Raw genomic sequence first — 12,840 nt, forward strand, 5'->3', positions numbered from 1 at the left:
TGACACAGCAGACCGTGTAGGGGACGTTAGTGACACAGCAGACCGTGTAGGGGACGATAGTGACGCAGCAGACCGTGTAGTGGACGTTAGTGACACAGCAGACCGTGTAGGGGACGATAGTGACACAGCAGACCATGTAGTGGACGTTAGTGACACACTAATCACTGTGTGCGTGGGCGGTACTGAACACTGATGAAAACACCATGCAGGTGTTTAACCCTGACCCTGACCCTAACCACCATGCAGGTGTTTAACCCTGACCCTGACCCTAACCACCATGCAGGTGTTTAACCCTGACCCTGACCCTAACCAACATGCAGGTGTTTAACCCTGACCCTAACCACCATGCAGGTGTTTAACCCTGACCCTGACCCTAACCACCATGCAGGTGTTTAACCCTGACCCTGACCCTAACCACCATGCAGGTGTTTAACCCTGACCCTGACCCTAACCACCATGCAGGTGTTTAACCCTGACCCTAACCCTAACCACCATGCAGGTGTTTAACCCTGACCCTGACCCTAACCACCATGCAGGTGTTTAACCCTGACCCTGACCCTAACCACCATGCAGGTGTTTAACCCTGACCCTGACCCTAACCACCATGCAGGTGTTTAACCCTGACCCTAACCACCATGCAGGTCCTCCAGACCCAAACCTGCAGACGGGACATTATTGAACATCATCAAACCCTCCAGAGGCAACGGACGCTTATAACCCCACGCTGGACTGGTCTGACCACGCTGGACTGGACGCTTATAACCCCACGCTGGACTGGTCTGACCACGCTGGACTGGACGCTTATAACCCCACGCTGGACTGGACGCTTATAACCCCACGCTGGACTGGTCAGCAGCTACAGGGGAAACTGACCATGCGCTGATCACACCGTGTCCCCCTCATACTACACTACTCAACTATAGACCACTCCATACTACACTACTCAACTATAGACCACTCCATACTACACATCTCAACTATAGACCACTCCATACTACACTACTCAACTATAGACCACTCCATACTACACTACTCAACTATAGACCACTCCACACTACACTACTCAACTATAGACCACTCCATACTACACTACTCAACTATAGACCACTCCATACTACACAACTCAACTATAGACCACTCCACACTACACACCTCAACTATAGACCACTCCATACTACACTACTCAACTATAGACCACTCCACACTACACTACTCAACTATAGACCACTCCACACTACACTACTCAACTATAGACCACTCCATACTACACTACTCAACTATAGACCACTCCATACTACACACCTCAACTATAGACAACTCCATACTACACACCTCAACTATAGACCACTCCATACTACACTACTCAACTATAGACCACTCCACACTACACTACTCAACTATAGACCACTCCATACTACACTACTCAACTCTCTACACTACTCAACTATAGACCACTCCATACTACACTACTCAACAATAGACCACTCCATACTACACTACTCAACTATAGACCACTCCATACTACACTACTCAACAATAGACCACTCCACACTACACTACTCAACTATAGACCACTCCATACTACACTACTCAACTATAGACCACTCCATACTACACTACTCAACTATAGACCACTCCATACTACACACCTCAACTATAGACCACTCCATACTACACTACTCAACTATAGACTACTCCATACTACACTACTCAACTATAGACCACTCCATACTACACTACTCAACTATAGACCACTCCATACTACACTACTCAACTATAGACCACTCCATACTACACACCTCAACTATAGACCACTCCATACCACACACCTCAACTATAGACCACTCCACTACACTACTCAACTATAGACCACTCCATACTACACTACTCAACTATAGACCACTCCATACTACACTACTCAACTATAGACCACTCCACACTACACTACTCAACTATAGACCACTCCATACTACACTACTCAACTATAGACCACTCCATACTACACTACTCAACTATAGACCACTCCATACTACACTACTCAACTATAGACCACTCCATACTACACTACTCAACTATAGACCACTCCACACTACACTACTCAACTATAGACCACTCCATACTACACTACTCAACTATAGACCACTCCACACTACACAACTCAACTATAGACCACTACACTACACTACTCAACTATAGACCACTCCATACTACACTACTCAACTATAGACCACTCCACACTACACAACTCAACTATAGACCACTACACTACACAACTCAACTATAGACCACTACACTACACTACTCAACTATAGACCACTCCACACTACACTACTCAACTATAGACCACTCCATACTACACACCTCAACTATAGACCACTCCATACTACACACCTCAACTATAGACCACTCCATACTACACACCTCAACTATAGACCACTCCATACTACACTACTCAACTATAGACCACTCCATACTACACTACTCAACTATAGACCACTCCATACTACACTACTCAACTATAGACCACTCCATACTACACTACTCAACTATAGACCACTCCATACTACACTACTCAACTATAGACCACTCCATACTACACTACTCAACTATAGACCACTCCATACTACACTACTCAACTATAGACCACTCCATACTACACTACTCAACTATAGACCACTCCATACTACACAACTCAACTATAGACCACTCCATACTACACACCTCAACTATAGACCACTCCATACTACACTACTCAACTATAGACCACTCCACACTACACTACTCAACTATAGACCACTCCACAATACACTACTCAACTATAGACCACTCCATACTACACTACTCAACTATAGACCACTCCATACTACACACCTCAACTATAGACAACTCCATACTACACACCTCAACTATAGACCACTCCATACTACACTACTCAACTATAGACCACTCCACACTACACTACTCAACTATAGACCACTCCATACTACACTACTCAACTCTCTACACTACTCAACTATAGACCACTCCATACTACACTACTCAACTATAGACCACTCCACACTACACTACTCAACTATAGACCACTCCATACTACACTACTCAACTATAGACCACTCCACACTACACAACTCAACTATAGACCACTACACTACACTACTCAACTATAGACCACTCCATACTACACTACTCAACTATAGACCACTCCACACTACACAACTCAACTATAGACCACTACACTACACAACTCAACTATAGACCACTACACTACACTACACTACTCAACTATAGACCACTCCACACTACACTACTCAACTATAGACCACTCCATACTACACACCTCAACTATAGACCACTCCATACTACACACCTCAACTATAGACCACTCCATACTACACTACTCAACTATAGACCACTCCATACTACACTACTCAACTATAGACCACTCCATACTACACTACTCAACTATAGACCACTCCATACTACACTACTCAACTAAAGACCACTCCATACTACACACCTCAACAATAGACCACTCCATACTACACAACTCAACTATAGACCACTCCATACTACACACCTCAACTATAGACCACTCCATACTACACTACTCAACTATAGACCACTCCATACTACACACCTCAACTATAGACCACTCCATACTACACACCTCAACTATAGACCACTCCATACTACACTACTCAACTATAGACCACTCCATACTACACTACTCAACAATAGACCACTCCATACTACACTACTCAACTATAGACCACTCCATACTACACTACTCAACTATAGACCACTCCATACTACACTACTCAACTATAGACCACTCCATACTACACAACTCAACACTAGACCACTCCACACTACACTACTCAACTATAGACCACTCCATACTACACTACTCAACTATAGACCACTCCATACTACACTACTCAACACTAGACCACTCCATACTACACTACTCAACTATAGACCACTCCATACTACACAACTCAACACTAGACCACTCCACACTACACTACTCAACTATAGACCACTCCATACTACACTACTCAACACTAGACCACTCCATACTACACTACTCAACTATAGACCACTCCATACTACACTACTCAACTATAGACCACTCCATACTACACTACTCAACAATAGACCACTCCATACTACACTACTCAACTATAGACCACTCCATACTACACTACTCAACTATAGACCACTCCATACTACACTACTCAACTATAGACCACTCCATACTACACACCTCAACTATAGACCACTCCATACTACACACCTCAACTATAGACCAATCCATTCTCTAATTCACCATAAAAGCCCGGTTACAAGTTCAACACAACATGATCCATTCTGCTTATTGCACAATAACCAAGAACAGGAATCCGTCCACATCATGACCAGCTGCCCCTTCCAGGGCCTGTATCCAGACCACCATGATCACATCATGACCAGCTGCCCCTTCCAGGGCCTGTATCCAGACCACCATGATCACATCATGACCAGCTGCCCCTTCCAGGACCTGTATCCAGACCACCATGATCATATGAGCAGCTGCCCCTTCCAGGACCTGTATCCAGACCACCATGATCACATCATGACCAGCTGCCCCTTCCAGGGCCTGTATCCAGACCACCATGATCACATCATGACCAGCTGCCCCTTCCAGGGCCTGTATCCAGACCACCATGATCACATCATGACCAGCTGCCCCTTCCAGGGCCTGTATCCAGACCACCATGATCACATCATGACCCGCTGCCCCTTCCAGGGCCTGTATCCAGACCACCATGATCACATCATGACCAGCTGCCCCTTCCAGGGCCTGTATCCAGACCACCATGATCACATCATGACCAGCTGCCCCTTCCAGGGCCTGTATCCAGACCACCATGATCACATCATGACCAGCTGCCCCTTCCAGGGCCTGTATCCAGACCACCATGATCACATCATGACCAGCTGCCCCTTCCAGGGCCTGTATCCAGACCACCATGATCACATCATGACCAGCTGCCCCTTCCAGGGCCTGTATCCAGACCACCATGATCCTGGATCTGACTGAGAAAGAACTGCGCTGTGCCACTGGACAAAACACAATTCCATATTAAACTGTTCAAATTGACTGGTTTGCCTCATCCCAACTTAGCAATACATTTAACAATATTGTCGAAAGCTCTCCTAATACTCTGGATATTGTCATGATTAATGAATCCACCATTTATTTTAGAAATTGGATGTTCTTTTGACATGTACATGGACACTTGCTTTAGCTATAAAATATTAAAATATCAACCACTTGCTCATGCCATCTCTGCATGTGGGTATAATTGCTAAATTATAGTTTTGATATTTGGCAGCGTAGGGCACGTACACAAAATGTGTGTGAGGACTCCAACTTGCTGGACTGGCAAAAAAATCAGCAAAACAGTTAGTTAAGTACTGTTCTGTGTCTGCCATCAATGGCAGTCATTTCATATGGAAAAGACGCTATATATCCAGAACCGGCCCTCTCTATAAGCTCACTACGCAGGTTGCATAGGGCCCCGCAAATTACATGAGGCCCCGCCTTCCCCTCCTCTCGTGCCAAAGCAGATGTCAATCAATTACAGCATAGAGAAGATGATGAAGCGGAGCTACATTTCGGCCAATGAAAAGAGGGGGAAAAAAGCCGGAGATTGCGGGAACAGCAATCAAGTGAACTTGTGTTATCTCCTCTCCAAGTTTGTTGTCAGCTAATAACAGTGGCTAAAGTTAACGTTGAGTTGCTTGTTAGCTTTCAGCGCATCCTAGTCTGTCTGTCTGTCTAACCAGCACTTGGGCTCAGCAGCGCATCTCTTGGTCTGCGCGTCTTTTGCTTGTCAGCTAGTGACTCCAGGGCCGTGTTCTGTGACTTTGTGCCTGACAAATGTGAGAGTGAAATGTATTATGTATGATTTGAGACATGCAACAATGTTTCCCATGTGTTTATGTGTGTGTGTGTGTGTGTGTGTGTGTGTGTGTGTGTGTGGGAGAGAGAGAGAGACAGAAGGAGAGAAGGAGACTGGAGGAGGAGGAGCCAGCCAGCCACGGGGGCGTGTCTCGCTGTGTCGGTCCACTCATGCACGTCTGTCGTTGTGACAGGCAGACATGACAGATCCCTTCCCCCACAGTGGGAGCAGCAGGTGAGAACACACACACACACACACACACACACACACACACACACACACACACCACCCGAGGTGACGGATGGACCCGTCCTCTCCCTCATCATTCACTCTGGCTGAGCAAGAGGGATGAAGAGAGAAAGAGGGATGGAGGAAGAAAGAGAGGGATGGAGAGAGAAAGAGGGATGGAGGGAGAAAGAGAGGGATGGAGAGAGGAAGAGAGGGATGGAGGGAGAAAGAGGGATGGAGAGAGAAAGAGGGATGGAGGGAGAAAGAGAGGGATGGAGGGAGAAAGAGGGATGGAGGGAGAAAGAGAGGGATGGAGAGAGAAAGAGGGATGGAGGGAGAAAGAGGGATGGAGAGAGAAAGAGGGATGGAGGGAGAAAGAGGGATGGAGGGAGAAAGAGGGATGGAGGGAGAAAGAGAGGGATGGAGAGAGGAAGAGAGGGATGGAGAGAGAAAGAGGGATGGAGGGAGAAAGAGGGATGGAGGGAGAAAGAGGGATGGAGGGAGAAAGAGAGGGATGGAGAGAGGAAGAGAGGGATGGAGAGAGAAAGAGGGATGGAGGGAGAAAGAGAGGGATGGAGGGAGAAAGAGGGATGGAGGGAGAAAGAGAGGGATGGAGAGAGAAAGAGGGATGGAGAGAGAAAGAGGGATGGAGGAAGAAAGAGAGGGATGGAGGGAGAAAGAGGGATGGAGGGAGAAAGAGGGATGGAGGGAGAAATAGAGGGAGGGAGAAAGAGGGATGGAGGGAGAAATAGAGGGATGGAGAGAGAAAGAGGGATGGAGGGAGAAAGAGGGATGGAGAGAGAAAGAGGGATGGAGGGAGAAAGAGGGATGGAGGGAGAAAGAGGGATGGAGGGAGAAAGAGAGGGATGGAGAGAGGAAGAGAGGGATGGAGAGAGAAAGAGGGATGGAGGGAGAAAGAGAGGGATGGAGGGAGAAAGAGGGATGGAGGGAGAAAGAGAGGGATGGAGAGAGAAAGAGGGATGAGAGAGAAAGAGGGATGGAGGAAGAAAGAGAGGGATGGAGGGAGAAAGAGGGATGGAGGGAGAAAGAGGGATGGAGGGAGAAATAGAGGGATGGAGAGAGGAAGAGAGGGATGGAGGGAGAAAGAGGGATGGAGGGAGAAAGAGGGATGGAGGGAGAAAGACAGAGTGAGAGAGGCATGGAGGTAGAGTGAAAGCGAGTGAGTGTGTGTGGAGTGGACCTGGGTGAAACTGTACTAATTGCCTTGTATCACACGCACACACACGCACAGGCACACACCGTCACACTCTCTCTCTCAATCACACACACACACACGCACAGGCACACACCGTCACACTCTCTCTCAATCACACACACACACACACGACTGTGTCGAGGCTGGCTGCCTGTATGTTAATTCCCTCCCCCCTCCCCTCCACTGGTAACTGTAACTGCCTTGTACTGTATTTTGTAACTGTCTTGTATTGTATTTTGTATGTCGTAATTGCCTTGTATTTTGTATGTATTGCATTTTGTATGTCGCTCTTTCTTCCTTTTTATGTGTTATTTGTATTGTAAAGCGCTTTGTCCATTCGTGCTGTGAAAGGCGCTATATAAATAAAACTTACTTACTTACTTACTTACTACACACGTTTCTCTCTCTCACACACACACACACCCTTGCTTACATACACACAAATACACACTCTCATTCATTCTCTCACACACACACCATACAATATATCTCTCTCTCTCTCTCTCTCTCTCACACACACACACACACACACATACACACACATGTAACCTAGGTTATAATAGCCTACATATAGGGCTGCACAATTAATCGTGAATTAATCGAAATCGCGATTATGACCTCCGCGATTAACTAATCGCAAAAGGCCGCAATTAATGTGATTAATAATTTTGCTTTGAATTGAGTGTGCTAGGACTACACGGACGAATCACAGGCGCTTATGCTGTCTGACCAATCACATGCGTTCCTGCTGAGTGCGCTGTGTACCCACAGCCGTGAGTAGTGAAAAAATTAGCGAAAACGAGGTCAGTGAGTTAGTAGCAAGAAAGGGATCAACGTACGTGATTTTGGAGCATTTTGGTTATTATATTGAATATTATATATACTCACAATTATTCAGCGCAATTAGCATTTTGAAGCAAATAATCGCACTTATTATCTTTTGTCATAATCGTGCAGCCCTACCTACATATGAAACTGATGAAATGAATAAATTAATACATTAATAAATGAATAAATAGTGTTAAGAGTTAGTTCATACAAAGATAAGATTGCAGTTAAAGTGCTGAATTTCGGGTCATTTTGTTGTTGTATAAGGGTAGCCTACTGGTTCTTGAAATAAGAGAGGCGCTGATTAGCCAATCAGCAGCCGCCTAACCAGAGGGAGAAAGTTCGAGAACAAGTTATATTTTATACATTCCAGAGCTGTGACCCTTTGAAGGAGAACGGTTGCATTGTAAAACCGAGACTACAGCTAACCTTAACATAGGAGATTAAAACAGTCTAGCGACTATAAAGTTTATTATTTTTCCTTTTCTTATCTTCTGATGAGTGATTCTGTCTACTTGGAATTTCATCTTGTTCTGCATTCTTTATCGAGGATTTGGCCAGGATTTTGGATTCATGGAGATCGCTTGGGGTTCTACATTCCGAGCGGGGAACAAACAAAGATGGCGAACCACCCAGAAAAGACCTCCACTGGACTCGTGATGGGTCGGTCGCGAATGATATGGCTCTATGTGCTCTACGGCTCTTTTAAGTGAATGATACGGCTCTATGTGCTCTACGGCTCTTTTAAGTGAATGATATGGCTCTATGTGCTCTACGGCTCTTTTAAGTGAATGATATGGCTCTATGTGCCAGCTCTTTTAAGTGAATGATACGGCTCTATGTGCCGGCTCTTTTAAGTGAATGATACGGCTCTATGTGCTCTACGGCTCTTTTAAGTGAATGATACGGCTCTATGTGCCGGCTCTTTTAAGTGAATGATACGGCTCTATGTGCCGGCTCTTTTAAGTGAATGATACGGCTCTATGTGCCGGCTCTTTTAAGTGAATGATACGGCTCTATGTGCCGGCTCTTTTATGTGAATGATATGGCTCTATGTGCCGGCTCTTTTAAGTGGATGATACGGCTCTATGTGCCGGCTCTTTTAAGTGAATGATATGGCTCTATGTGCCGGCTCTTTTAAGTGAATGATATGGCTCTATGTGCTCTACGGCTCTTTTAAGTGAATGATACGGCTCTATGTGCTCTACGGCTCTTTTAAGTGAATGATACGGCTCTATGTGCCGGCTCTTTTAAGTGAATGATATGGCTCTATGTGCCGGCTCTTTTAAGTGAATGATATGGCTCTATGTGCTCTACGGCTCTTTTAAGTGAATGATACGGCTCTATGTGCTCTACGGCTCTTTTAAGTGAATGATACGGCTCTATGTGCTCTACGGCTCTTTTAAGTGAATGATATGGCTCTATGTGCCGGCTCTTTTAAGTGAATGATATGGCTCTATGTGCTCTATGGCTCTTTTAAGTGAATGATATGGCTCTATGTGCCGGCTCTTTTAAGTGAATGATACGGCTCTATGTGCCGGCTCTTTTAAGTGAATGATATGGCTCTATGTGCTCTACGGCTCTTTTAAGTGAATGATATGGCTCTATGTGCCGGCTCTTTTAAGTGAACGATGGGAGCCGGCTCCCGACTGAGAGCCGTTTTCTTTTTTTGTAAATTAATCCAAGACTGAATGATAGGATGCTCTTCTTGACACACTGCTCCACCGCGGCTAGTATAGATCCATGGTCTAAGGATGTTATTCCAAGCAGGAAAACACTCTCCAAAACAATCATTCCCAAACTGTATGACAGAGAACGTGCTTCACTGAAGGAAAGGGTTAAAAGGCTGCTGCAGTTGGCCTGACAACTGACTGCTGGACATCAATAACCACCACTTCCTTCATGTCAGTTACATGTCACTTCATTGAAAATGATACAATGGTGTCCTGTCTTCTGGACTGTTTTGAGTTTAGTGACAGACACTTCAGATAACTAGGAGGAACTACTAAGAGAGGCAAAAGAGTGGAATGTGGAAAACAGAGTTGTTTGCTGTATTAGTGACAATGCAGCTAACATAATCAAAGCCTTTAAAATCCTCAAATGGAGCCACCATCCATGTCTCGCGCACACAATCAACCTGCCTGTAAGAGATGCCCTGAAGGTGATGAAGCCCACTGTGGATAAAGTGAAGGCGGTGGTGGAATTCTTCCATAAAAGCACAATAGCCACAGAGAAGCTGAAGTCCACTCAACGCCAGATGGGTATGCCTGAGCTGAGGCCCAAACAAGACTGTATTACAAGGTGGAATTCAACATTTTATATGTTGAAACGGGTTCTGGAGTCCAAGGATGCAATCATCTCTACCCTGGCCATTATCAATGCAACAACAAGGGTACAGACAAGGGTCTGCACAGGATAACAGCCCCCCACCAGACACAAGGACCAGTGACCCTGGGGAAGGTGACACAGTTGGTGACGGCTCTCTGTGCATCTATGGACAGAAAGTTCCTCAGAATGGAACACAACACTGTTCTCTCAGAAACCACTGTATTGGACCCAAGGTTCAAAAAGCCGGCCTTCGATGACAACCAAGCTCTTGATGAGGCACTATAGAGAGTAACAGCCTCAGTAGCCAGCCAGCTCCACCCCCACCGGGAGGCCAAGAGGGAGAAGAGGGCACAGGGGCAGCAGACCTGAATGTGAATGGGACATCTTCACAAAACTAGCAAGGTTTTGGAAATTGGAGAGGAAAGATGTCAAGCAGAAAGAGGAATAAAAGCCAGTAGGAGAGCACAGTACATGAGAGGTGGTGGTGGGGGGTGGGAGGAAAGGTATACAGTAAACAGTGACACACCTGCGCCCCCCCCAACCCCCCAAATGTGTCCATTTTGCAAGGCAGCGTTAGCTAGCCCATAACGTTACACAGCTAAGTTAGCTCGGTGGCACCTGCTGCTAGTTAACGTTATGACGTTTTCACACAATACATTCATGCCTGTGGGGGGAGGCTCTCTCTGCACTATCCACACATGTAGTATACATCTCTCCTATTATTTATTTAGATCTTCTGACCTTTAAAATCACATTTCATTCATAAAAACTATAGACATTTAAAAAATAAAAAACATGTTTTTCCTTTCTTTTTTTTTCTTCTAACCATCCCTCCGCGCCTCCCCTGAATATCTCTGGGGCCCCCAGGGGAGGCGCGCCTCACAGTTTGGGAATGCCTGGTCTAGTCCATTTTGCGGTGAACTGCGTTGCTATGGCGCCCCTCAATCAATGAACATAGCAACGCATCTACTGCCTGTCTGAATTAGCCTTCATCTCTTTAGATGTTTTCTTTTAATGTCAAATCAAGTCAGTTGTTCATCCCTCACCTCTGACCTTTACGCTCCTCTGTGCCCCTCGTAACCCCCAGCAGCCGTTCAATGCATTGCGTGACCTGCGAGGCTTTATGAGGCTCATTACCACGGTTTCCTACAGCGGTTACAGGGGTTTCTATAACAACCGCAAGGCTGCATCTGTGGTGCGTTCAAATTCAGCGTGCGTTCAAATTCAACGTTAGCGAACGTTAGCAGACTATTTTACGTTAGCTTTGTGTTCGCCGCAAACGTTTGCTAACAGAAGCTAACAGTCTGGAGAGGTAGTTCGGCAGTAACGGAACGAGGATCACAATGGACCCAGGCTTACTGGAGATGTGCTCCCATGGAGATTGTTGCGTTTATGCGAACTATTTGGAAAGTTCATTAAAAGCCGTTCAAATGTGACCGTTTGGAGAAAACATGTTTGTGGCGAACGTTCGCCTCTGTTAGCTGAATTTGAACGCAGCCCTGATCTCTTGATCACTCCGGGTCGGCGCATTCATCTACAGCTGTGCTTAAACATCGGGCGGGATATACAGAAATAATGAATCCCTCCCAGCCAATCAGAATCAAGCATTTAAAAATGAAGTTGAATAAAATACAAATAATATAGCCAACCAGTTAACTAGTCACTAAAATATAGGCAGTTACTGCCAGTCGGATTGAGTTTGCTGCTCAACGACGCCTCCTGGTGGCTATTGTGCTACATGGAACAAGGAGGCGGTCTGGAGTCCGAACGGACCTCTAAAACTGCGCTGTCGTTGCTGCTCTCCGCTCAACATGTCGCGCCGACTTTTAGTTCTGAGGACTGTATGTGTCAACTTGTGTGTGTATGCTTGCTTCTGTAAGTTCTAGTTCTACACACACACACACACTCTCACACACACTCCCCAGCACCGCTGTTAACGTTGACTTTAACCATTAAGCTCTGAATGCAGTCAGCTGGGGAATTGATTTCATGTAAGACCTCTGTGAAAAGTCAATAGGCATTAGTGCAGAAAAACCCAGGATTAGACTTTGATTGGCCCACGCCACGTACTGGTGCACGCCGCCCAAACACAGGGAGCTAAAACCGCTTACACGCCCGGATCGGCCAACCAGAGGTTAATCCTGGGTTTGGAAGTCGACCACAACACTTATCGACCCAATCCCGGAGGACAAACGTATTTTGCGTTGTCAATAGGACAGAGTGTGTGTGTGTGTGTGTGTGTTTGTCATGCTTGCCACATGGAGAACAGATACTGCCTCAGGGTTCTCTGCA

This window comes from Borostomias antarcticus (assembly GCF_949987555.1).
Source record: "Borostomias antarcticus genome assembly, contig: scaffold_66, whole genome shotgun sequence".
NCBI classification, from domain to species: domain Eukaryota; kingdom Metazoa; phylum Chordata; class Actinopteri; order Stomiiformes; family Stomiidae; genus Borostomias; species Borostomias antarcticus.